Genomic DNA, 12,020 nt, shown 5'->3' with positions numbered 1-12,020 from the left:
AAGTACTCCTTTCTGGGTTTTTCTTTTTTCTTTTCTTTAAAGATTATTTATTCATGAGAGACACAGACTGAGAGAGAGGGGCAGAGACATAGGCAGAGGGAGAAGCGGGCTCCCTGCAGGGAGCTTGATGTGAGACTGGATGCTAGATCCCAGGATCACGACCTGAGCCGAAGGCAGGTGCCCAACCGCTGAGCCACCCAGGCGTCCCTTTCTTTCCTGAATTAAATGAATCAAATACCTTCAAGGAAGTAAAACACCCTTTTAATAATCTATATTTATTCAAAGTATTTGACCTTGCCATGAGCCACAGGAAGCTATCAAGATTTTACTGCTGTAGTCCTTTGCTTATCTTGTCTCAAGGCCATACTGCATGCTGATCCAAAGTATAAAAGAAACACCTGCTGCAAAACTCTGAGGCACTTCCAGAATACCTTTGTAGTGCAGTAGAGCTACCATCTCTCTCTCTCCCTCTCACTCTCACACACACATTAAAATCTTTCAAGAGGGAAAAAGGACGAGCGCCTGGGTGGCTCAGTTGGTTAAGTGTCTGCTTTCAGCTCAGGTTACGATCCCAGGGTCCTGGGATCCAGCCTGTGTCTGGCTTCCTGCTCAGTGGGGAGCCTACTTCTCCCTCTCCCTCTGGTGCTCACTCTGCTTGTGCTCTCTTGCTTTCTCTCTCTTTCTCTCTCTAAAATAAATAAATAAAATTTTTTTAAAAAGAGGGAAAACGTACTTTCAGGAGTTTAATCAACCCATCAGAAACTAGGTCATTCATTGTCTACATCACCCAGTCCTCTAAAGCACTCATACTCTGTTGTATGGAGGACAGCAATATAAAGAGTGAAAAAATCAAGTACCACTATTTACATTTTGTTAAAACCGCTAACTTCAGGGAAACTGAAGCTATGCTTTGAACATGTTGGGCATGCTGGACTGTAATCAATAACAAGGACAAAGAGATGAACTGCTAGATCACTCTCAGAATTTTATTAAGGGATTGGGCATGTTTGGTGATAACCTACATTTGAGGTTTGTGGTGCCTAGTTTTGTTTTTTTTTTGTTTTGTTTTGAAGAATAGTGGAATGCTCAGATCTCTGAAATGCACAGCAGACATACAACCGGAACCCCAGAAGCACAGTTATCATCTAAGTTCAAATTTAATTACTTTAGTGTACTGATATTCAATATTTCTAGAATACAAGGATTTAGATGGATGCTCACAGGCACCTCCAACATAACACATCTAAAACATAGCCCTTAACATATCCCTCAGACCGGGTCTCCCCACCGTCTTCCCCTTCTCAGTAAGCAACACCATCACATACTTCCCAAAGGCAGAAAACTAGGGCTCATCCTCATTTCCACCCTTGTCCTCACTCCAACAACCAATCACCAGGAGTCCTGAGGGCTGAACTCCAAAACAAATCTCCCATGTGTATATTTCTCTCTGTAGACACTGCCTCTGCCCTCAGTCATGGTCACTGGATAGTCTACCTAGGTTCTTCATTCACCTTTCTGCTTCTGTCTACCCTGGTAATGCATTCTCCCTCAGTTTATATTTAAGTAAATACAAATCAGATTGTAGCATTCCTGTGCTTCAAATGTTCCCACTGTGCTCAGAATTCAGTCTGAAACTCCTCCCTATGATTACACAGTACAGAGTGACATGGTTCCTGCCTACTGTTCTCTGATCTCCACGCAGACCACCGGTCCCTCATTTGCTTGCAACTCTAGGAGCAAGCTAACCTTTTATTCCTGCCCCTGGGCCTTTGAACTCGCTGTTGCCTCTGCTTGGAATGTTCTTTTCACGCCTCTTCATCCTTACCTCATAGCACACCATCTTGGTGCAGGGGATTTCTCTTACTACCCTAACTAAAGCATACCTCACTGAAGTTCCTCTTCATTTCCTTAATAACATGTGTTACAATCTGTAATTGTTTTCTTTGTTTAGGTTACTGGTTACCTTTACCAGAACAAAAGTTCCTTGGGGCAGACAGGGCCTGCCATACTCATGGCCATTATTTCCTGCCTACCACCAATGCTTGACACATGGTAGAAACTTGATTAAGTACCTGTTGAACTAAAATAGAATTTATCAATCTTCCCTTCTAAAATTACTGTTTAGCAACTAATATCTAGTTGCTGATAGCTATTTTATGCTCATAAAAAGCTGGACAATCTCTGGGTTTGGGCTCAAATTGAGACAGTTTACTAAGTTGGGATCTAGGGAACACCTAGCATTACAATTAGTAAGAATTATAGCAACACTCTTTATAAGTATTAAAATGAGCAAATCATGTGGTTTTGTTGAATAGAATTCTGTTTCAACAAAGAATTGACAATATTGAGCACTCCTTCTAGATCTCATTCCATCTTTACCCTGAGGACCACCCCTGCCCCAAGCTTCCACTCTTTACCCTTTAATATCCCACCAATTTCTGATTCATCCAATATTCAATTCAGTGAAGATGAACTGAGAATCGACTTTGTGCCAGGCAGTGTGTGAAGAACTGGGGCTATAAAGGTGAAAGGATGATGGATGAAGTACTAACAGGTAGAGTCTCCCTCACCACAACTGAATCCCCAAGGCCCTTTGCCAACCACAGTCACCAAAATACAGAGCTCCTTTTGCCCAAGAAGGACTGTCTTGATGGGTCAGAGATGAAGATTGATTGATTGATTGATTGATTGATTGATTGATTGATTTATGATGAAGATATAGATTAAAAACAAAAGCCAGATTAATTTAACACAGAGGGAGTTTGGGGAGAATACTGATTTAGCCTGTCACTCCCTGCCCTACCCCTCTATGCATCTACCTTAGACTAAAGATCCTCTGAGGAAGGAGACAAACAGAAGAATCAAGAGTCAGATACTGGCAAGGAGGTCTTGTACTCTGAGTCTATCCAGGGCCTGGTGGTGGGAGTTGGAGAGGCCAGCCATCCCTCTTTCTACCAGGTATGTCTTGAGCCCTTATTGTTAGCTAGCCATACTTCTAGGTCCTGAGCATTCAGCAGGGAGAATAGAAAAAAAAAAAAAAAAAAAGAATAGAAAAAAAATTCTTTCCCTCATGCTGCTTTCATTTGGAGAGTAAGAAGGATTTCTGCTTGTTCCCCAGGTGGAGCCTGGAAGAGCAAGTGACATTTGGAATTCCTCCCCCTGTCTTCAAATCACACCAGCAGCACAGAATGGAAGCAGCCTCGGAGAAATGCAGGGAGGTGGGTCTGGGAAGAGAGTATCTCAGGGCAGCCATTCAGAGCCCCCACTACATGAGAGAGGTGTTGGGGAGCATCCAGCAGTGCCTGAAGGCTGCAGGATCAGCTGAGAGACAGAGTGGCAGAGGTGAGAGGGCCTCACTAGTGGGGCAGAGAGGATGCTAAAAGCCCAGCCTCACAACTTTGTGCCAGGGCAGTGCTATTAGGAAACCAGTGGACGCTGGCAGAAAGAGATGTGGACAATTAGAGAACAGTGAGCTAAGTTTCCTCTTGGCAGAGGTCAGGATGAAGATGCCCATCCCCAAAGCCATGATGCTAATAAGCTGTCCCTGAAAGTTGGATGCCCATCCTTGAAAGGAGGAAGGAGAAAAGGAAATCCTGAATTGATTGAGTTTAAACCGGAAATGACTGAGAAAACAAAATAAGCAAAGTGATATTTTTTGGAAGTTTAAAATTAGGAAGGTAGAAAAATAGGGCTACCCCTTTTGGCGCACTGGAGGTCACAGCTTGAAAATATCATGTTGATGACACAAAGGTGAATAAGACCCACCTCTGCCTCTGAGGAACTCTTTCATCTCCCAGAAGGCCCTTGGTGTTCCTTCCCCACAAAGAGCTGCTCAGCTCTTTTGCTGCCCTCCAGACTTCCCTCCCTCTAAAATCCCCTACCTTGAGTAACAAACATCATCCAGGAGCTGGGGAGAAATCATCCATGCTGGTCTCCGGGCTCCTGCCACACCAGAGACAGATCCTGGTTTCAGAACAGACTTGAAGTGACATGAAAAGAAAAGCTAAATAAATAATTCCTGGGGAGATGCCTGGGTGGCTCAGTGATTGAGTGCCTGCCTTCAGCCCAGGGTGTGATCCTGGAGTCCCAGGATCGAGTCCCACATCAGGCTCCCTGCATGGAGCCTGCTTCTCTCTTTGCCTATGTCTCTGCCTCTCTCTGTGTCTCTCATGAATAAATAAATAAAATCTTTAGTTAATTAATTCCTGGGCCACCACCCTCTCATGTGTGTTCCTTCTTTATATCCTTGAACATGATTTCCAATTGTATGTGTTTTGGGTACTTCCTCCTCTTAAACAGACTCTCCTTTGGATAACAAGTGTCAACCAGGAATGAGGAAAATTTTATAAAATTTTAGAAGATGACTCTGCTGGTATTAAACTTCATCAGTGAACTTGGAGTACACCCATGTGCTGCTCAAGCTGCTCTTCTTTTACAAAACTATGGTTAACTTTTCTCTGAAGACACTTTCAAAGTATATGCAAGAAATACAGAAAAAAACACTATGACTCTCTTCAATTTAGGGGCATTTCAAATGACGCTTGTTTAGCCAACAAATATTTAGTATATACTTACTACGTGCTAAGCACTGGTTTAGAGGCAGAGAATAAAATGATGAACAAGACACAGACCTTCTCTCAAAAAAGAAAAGTCATAGCCAAATCAATGGAACAGAATAGAAAACCCAGAAATAAACCCACACATATAACAGTCAACTAATTTACTACAAAGTGACCAAGAATATACCACGAGGAAAGGACAGTCTTCTCAGTAAATGGTGCTGGGAGAACTGGATAGCCACATGCAAAAAAAAAATGAAGTTGGCTCACTATCTTCCACCATACACAGAAACAAACTCAAAATGGCTCAAATATTTCAATGTAAGACTGGCTGCCATGACACTCCTCAAAGTAAACATAGGTGGCAACCTCTGTGGCTTCAGTCTTGGTGAGGATTTTTAAAAATTCCACACTAAAAGCAAAGACAACAAAAGCAAAAAACAGGAAATAACACATGTTGGTGGAGATGTGGAATAATAAGCTTTGTGCACTGTGGGTGGGAATGTAAGTTGGTGATCGCACTGTGGAAAACAGTATGGAGGTTTCTCAAAAAATTAAAAACAAATACTGTATGATTCAACAATTCCACCTCTAGGTATTTATCTGAAGAAAATGAAAACACTAGCTTGAAAAGATATCTGCACCTCCATGTTCACTGCAGCATTATTTACAATAGCTAAGATGGGGAAGCAATCTAAATGTCCATTGATGGATGAATGGATACAGAAAATAGGACATACAAAAGCACACACAGAATTATTTAGCCATAAAAAAGAAGGAAATCTTGCCATTTGCAACATGGATGGAACTTGAATGTATTACACTAGGTGAAGTAAGTTAAATAGAAAAAGACAAATTCCATTCTGATCTCACTTATATGTAGAATTAAAAAAAACAAAACTAAACTAACCAGCCAAATAAATAAAACAGCCTCATGGGTATAGAGAACAGATTGATGGTGGCCAGAGGTAGGCGGTAGGGGTGGGCAAGATGGATGAAGGGGGTTAAGAAGTACAAACTCTCAGCCATAAAATAAGCCAGTCAAGGGGATGTAATGTATGGCATGGGGACTGTTGGTTAATAACCCTGTACTGTATATTTGAAAGTTGCTAACAGAGTAAATCTTGAAGATCATCATTGTATTCTCTGCACAAGAAAAAATTTGTGACAATGTACTGTGATGAATGTTAACTGGACTTACCGTGATGATCATTTTGCAATATACACAAAACAGTGAATCATTTTGCTGTACACCTGAAACTAATATAATGTTATACATCAATTATATCTAAATTAAAAAATCATGGTCTAGCTGATTTGACAGTGGGGAGGCATAACGAGCAATTACAACACAGAATCGGCACTGGATCTGAAGCATCCAGAGTGCCATGAGAGCCCAGAGGAAGAGCAATAACCCCTGCCTTGGGTGTGTCAGGTAAGGCTTCCACGGAGAAACAGCATCTTAGCTGAATCTTAAGGATTCACACAAATGAATTCATATGTGAGGGGTGGGGCTTCCCACCTGAGGAAGTGGCATATGCACAGCACTAGGCATTTAAGGCAGGCAGTTCAAGCATCCATAGCTAGGCCATCACCTGTGACAGGGGAACAGGCCGGGACAAGTAAAGCTGGAGAGAAAACCAGGGGCTTATCTGCCATGCTAAGGTGTTAGGACTTCAACCTAGGAGAGCTTCTCAGAGTTGTGACCTGATCGGAGTTGCATTTTAGAAATGTCTGAAGTCTCTAATTCTGTTTTGACCCAAGTGCTCTAACTTGTTTCCTCCGATCCTTTCTTTATGCTACCCCCACAGTCACCTTCCTAAAGCAGTTATATCATGTCCTTGCTTAAAACACTTCAGAGGCTCCCTATTGTTTGTTATTCAGACACACCCAAAACCCCTCAACACAGTTCATCAGGAGACAGGGCACACATGCTGATCCATAGTCTGTTAGGGCTGCTATAACAAAATACCACAGGGGTGCCTGGGGGGCTCAGTTGATTAAGTGTCTGCCTTTGGCTCAGGTCATGATCCTGAGGTTCTGGGATCGAGCTCTGCATCAGGCTCAGGGAGCCTGCTTCTCCCTCTCCCTCTGCCTGTTTGTGTGTTTGTGTGCACGCTCTCTCTCTCTCTCCCTGTCAGATGAATAAATAAGTCTTTAAAAAAACAAAAATTAGGGGATCCCTGGGTGGCTCAGCGGTTGAGCACCTGTCTTCGGCCTAGGGCGTGATCCTGGAGACCCAGGATCGAGTCCCACATCAGGGTCCCTGCATGGAGCCTGCTTCTCCCTCTGCCTGTGTCTCTGTCTCTCTCTGTGTCTCTCATAAATAATCTTAAAAAAAAAAAAAAAAAAAAAACCAAAAATTAGAAAACTAAAACAGAAAAGCAAAATACCACAGACTGGGTAGCTTATAAACAGAAATGTCTTTCCCACAGTTCTGGAGGTTGAAGTCCAAGATCAGAGCGCCAGCATTGTCAGGTTCTGGTGAAGGCCCCCTTTTCAGTAGCAGACTGCCAGCTTCTCACTGTGTACCAGCTTCTCACTGTGTACTGAGCTCAGTGAGGTCTCTTATAAATCATTAATTCCATTCATGAGGGTTCCACCCTCACGATCTCATCACCTCCCAAAGGCCCCACCTCCAACTACCATCACCTTGGGCATTAAGTTTTCAGTGTATGGATTTGGAGAGGGGGGTACAAACATCCAGACCACACCAGTGCTACTCTGCCAAGGGAGCTCCAGGTTTACATCTGTTATCCTGGCATAGTAATTAATTGTGCTACCTTTCACATCAAAAGTATCTTGGTCTGGGGGCACCTGGGTGGCTCCGTCAGTTAAGCATCTATCTGCCTTCCACTTGGGTCATGATCTCAGGGTTCTGGGATGGAGCCCTGCATGGCGCTCCCTGCTCAGCTGGGAGTCTACTTAAGGATTCTCTCTCCCTCTCCCTCTGCTTCTCCCCCCGGCTTGTGCCCTCTAATAAATAAATAAGTAAGTAAATAAAACCTTTTTTAAAAAGTGTCCTGGTCTGGACAATAAATTACATGGTCACCTTTATTGATACGACTTTGCTTACCTTTCTGGCTCCATCTGGTACCTCTCCTGCCATCCACTCAATCCTAAGCCCCTGTTACATTTCCATCAGTTGTTCAAACCTGCCAAGCTCCTTTTTCCCCCACATCCCTGGTCTCCTACACAGTGTTCACTCTGCCCCAGACATTCTTTTCTCCTCACTTCGTCTGGCTCCTTCTGGGTAGCAGGCAAAATAGTGTAGTAAACTCTTCTTCAAACTGTGGGCTGTGACCCATTAGTGGGATGTGAGATCAAATTGTGGGTCACAGCCAATATTTTTTTAAAAAGTAAAACTGTGGGGCACCTGGGTGGTCGGTTAAGTCTTTTCATCTCAGCTCAGGTCTTGTCTCAGGATCATGTGTTTGAGCCCCACATTGGGCTCCATGCTGGTTGTGGATCCTACTTAAAAACAACAACAAAAACCTGTCTAGAAAAAAATAGAATACATCAGAGTACACTGCCAAAACTCTTGTTTTGTGAAACTACTGTTGCAGGTGTGTGTGAGTCCATGTGTCCTGGGTCATGGCAGGAAAGGCATTTCTGACTTGAGCACAGTCAAAAGATTTGAAACACATTGGTATAGGTGCTGAGATCAGACTATTTTGTTCTAAATCCTGACTCTGCCACTTCCAGCTCTGTGTCCTTGGGTAAGTTATTGAAACTCTGTGTGTGTGTTTTCTTCATCTATCTCACAGGATTGGTATGAAGATTAAATGAATTAAAATGCTTGAAAGTATACTCAGCACACAGAATATAAGAATTGGCCATTTTACCTATGCTTCATGTTCCAGTATGGGCAACGCTTTTCCTTAACACCTGAAGTCAGGGATAGGTGCCCTCCTGGGTGCTTCCCTGTCCTCTATCCTAACTCTTACCTCACTTACTGGATTATACTTGGTCCCTGTGTTGGGAGCTACATAAAGGCAGGAATCTTGTATGTCATTGATGATCAAGCAGTTAGCACCATGGCTGGCACAGAGTAGGTATTCAGAAAATTTTTGTAGTACAAATAATTTACTCATTTTTGGAGAAAGATATACATCCATTTGTTTCCTTCAGATACAGTCTACTTGGGACTTATATATCTGAGATGTCAGTCATTTGGATGAAAAACCTGTCATCTTACCTCAGATTAAGTTTGGTTCTCCTAATTTGGAATGTTGGAGGGCTTATGAGACATTTTTATAATACACACACTCATTAGTAATAGAAGGATTTAGGCTGGATGGTTTCTTGACCTAAAACTCATAAAAAATTCAAAAGTCAGAGATCTCTTCATATTTCTTTTAATCATCACAATGATGAAAAAATTGGGCCACTGTGTGACAAATAAAAGGTGGCATCTTTAACTGTAGTTACATCCTGCCACCCTTTTAATTATTTAATTGACTTCTACTGCAAATGATTGTGGTTTTGTTCTATTCATTCATTTCAATGGAAGCCTTTAATAGTTTCATTTGTGTCTTTTTTTCACGTTTGAATCATGTTTTCCTATATTTTTGAAGTAAAAAGAGGGAACAATTAAGTTAAAAAAGGTTTTAATTGGATTTCTTAATATCAACCATATAATACACAGTTGCTATGTTGATAACCTCTCAAATTTCTATAGTCAGTTCTGTAATTCAAAGCATGCTTTGTAATGCTCTGATGATTGATATAAAGACTCTTTTGGAGAAATGTGAAAGCATATAGCAACTGCCCTCAAAACAGAAGACACTAGTACAATGCACCCAATTCATGAGCAACATTTAAAAACAGTAAAACAGTGTGCAACTGCTTGAAAAGCTTTGTATATACCTGGAAGTGGCAAAGAGCAGAGCCCAGACTCAGTGCTCTACTAATGGCAGATTCACTATGATACCTGTAGGTGGTCTGGGGAACTCCCGTTATCAGACTAGACTCTTATTAAATCAAATAGATGCATGCTTCAGATGATGATTAGTGCTACTAAAGAAACAGAGTGGGGACCAGCACAGGGAGGGCCGATAGTGGTGGTGGTGTGTCAATTTTTAATAAAATGTTCAGGAAAACTGCCCTAGACTCTAACATTTCAACAGGACCAGAAAAAAAGGGAGAGAGAGAGAGTGCCAGAGAGTGAGACAGCACTGTGTACAGGACTCAGAAAAGGCCTTCAGAACAAAAGGCACTTCTTTGGCACCCTGGAAAGGAAGCTTCAAGAATCCACATGATGGACTGCTGGGAGGGATCTACTATGTACAACATGCTCAGCCACCTTCTAATTGTCTTGGAGAATACTTCCTTCACCAAGGCATTCAAAATGTACTGTGACAGGCACCAGCATCACTGAAGCACTTTTTCATGGTTGTCATCTGTAGGTTGGTGGTGACCCCAGGGATGACGCAGAGGTGACAAGACTGGTGACAAAGAAATACACGGATGGATCTCTTAGGATGTACATGCAAAGTATTTATGTCCCATAGAAATGCCAGCCATGGGACATTCCCTGTGGAAGAGGCTCTCAAAAAGTGAGTGGGCAAGACACTCTGTTTACTGGCCACATCATCCTCTTTCCCTGGTCACTCCAGAGGCTGTCCAATAGGCTTTGGCCATGTGGCAGGGATGGCGGCTATGCATGGGCTCCCTGAATGAACTGCTCCTGCCCCAAGTGACCTGGCTATCCAACTGGTGAATGCCGCAGCTGACAAGAGTAGAGGTTACTGCTACATCCCTAGCACGATACTATTTTCCAGGGAAAATAACCAGTACATGGTGTCAGCTTCATTGTATTGGATCTCTCCATTACAAAGGGAGCAGTGCTTTGCCTTCATAGCGACACACATATTCTGGGTACAGATTTGCCTTCTCTGCCTGCAGCCCTTCAGGCAGCACCATGAGTGAACTTAAAGAATGCCTTATCTATTTTGGCATCATCTCACAAACAATTCTACTCAAACTAGAATATTAAAAAAGAGCAAATGCTTTCCAACTCTTTTAACGAGTCTAGCAAATTTTCAATACTAAAACATGACAAAAAGAATATTAGAAAAGATAATCCCAGTTAACTTCACTCATAGATGTAAAAGCAAAACTCCTAGACAAAGCATCAGCAAATCAAACCCAGCAACATATCCGTAAGATAATATACCATGGCCAGATTGAGTATATTCCATGAATTCAAGGTTGTTTTATTTTTTTTTTAATTTTTTATTTTTTTCATTTATTTATGATAGTCACACAGAGAGAGAGAGAGGCAGAGACATAGGCAGAGAGAGAAGCAGGCTCCATGCACCGGGAGCCTGACGTGTGATTCGATCCCGGGTATCCAGAATCGCGCCCTGGGCCAAAGGCAGGCGCCAAACCGCTGCACCACCCAGGGATCCCTCAAGGTTGTTTTAATATTTGGAAATCAACTACTTTATAAATTAATAGCTCAAAGGAGAAAAACCTATAACCATTCACACAGGTGCTAAAAATGGAGAAAATTCAACATATATTCATGAGAAAACTGTTAATAAATTAGGAATGGATATCTGCAAAATACCTACAGCAAACCCATCCTAATGGCAAAATGTTGAAAGAATTCTCTTAAAATACAGAGCAAGTATAGGAAGCCCATGATCACACTCTCATTCAACAATGAATGGTTCTACCTAGCATGGTGAGGTAAGAAAACAATACAAAGGATACAGTTTATAAATGAAGAAACAAGTTTGCCATCATTCACAGATGATATGCTGTGAAAAACCCAGAAGAATCTATAGGTAAATTAGAAAAATGGGTGAGAGTTATTTAAGCAAGGTTGCTGGCTACGAAATCAATATACAAAAATTAATTTCACCATCAACAGTTAGAAAGTGCAACTTATAAAATATCTTTTACAGTAGCAACAGAAATACATAAAGTACCTAGTACATAACCCTGATAAAAGATATAGGAGACCTGTATGGAAAAAAAAACTATAAAATATATTAAAGGAGACTTAAATGAATGGAATGATGTGATGTTGTAAAGATACTACTGCTCCAAATTGATTTAAAGATGTGAGACAGTAGGGACCTTAGGAACAAGTCCCTCAGGACCTGGGACACTCTATGCTGGCTACTATTACTTTTTTGCCTAGCAAAGCACCAGTCAGGGTGTAAGCCTAGACTGGTTCAAATTAGTCCAAGATGCAATGGCCAACAAATTAGACTTTTCACCAACTTTCCCCCTCATTATAATGATAAAAATCACACCCAGTGGTAGGGACTTAACATGCAACTAAAAACATACAGTGTACAAAGAAGCTTGTTCTGTCAACCAGGACTGCGTGCCCAATTCCCTGTATTGTCTCACCCTTACTAGATGTCATTCCTCGTCCTTCTGAGATCCTTTCAAACTTCTTAGCTATTGTTTAGGTCTGGTTCCTTTGTCATGGCTGTGTCTTCC

At 41.9% G+C, this 12,020-nt stretch overlaps 1 protein-coding gene and 1 long non-coding RNA gene across 4 annotated transcripts in view; one reads left to right on the top strand and one right to left on the bottom strand.

Annotated features, from left to right (window-relative positions):
* The window catches only part of ENTHD1 (ENTH domain containing 1), a 105,510-nt gene that overhangs the window by 29,254 nt on the left and 64,236 nt on the right, over positions 1–12,020 (bottom strand). The window lies entirely within an intron of this gene.
* LOC125755909 (uncharacterized) lies at positions 631–4,202 on the top strand. Its single transcript, XR_007413436.1, has 2 exons — positions 631–2,958; positions 3,119–4,202. It is a non-coding gene; the product is annotated as an uncharacterized LOC125755909 (long non-coding RNA).

This window comes from Canis lupus, chromosome 10 (genome assembly GCF_003254725.2).
Source record: "Canis lupus dingo isolate Sandy chromosome 10, ASM325472v2, whole genome shotgun sequence".
NCBI lineage: Eukaryota > Metazoa > Chordata > Mammalia > Carnivora > Canidae > Canis > Canis lupus.
The sequence above is the reverse complement of the archived record's forward strand: the minus strand, read 5'-3'. Positions and strand labels throughout refer to the sequence as shown.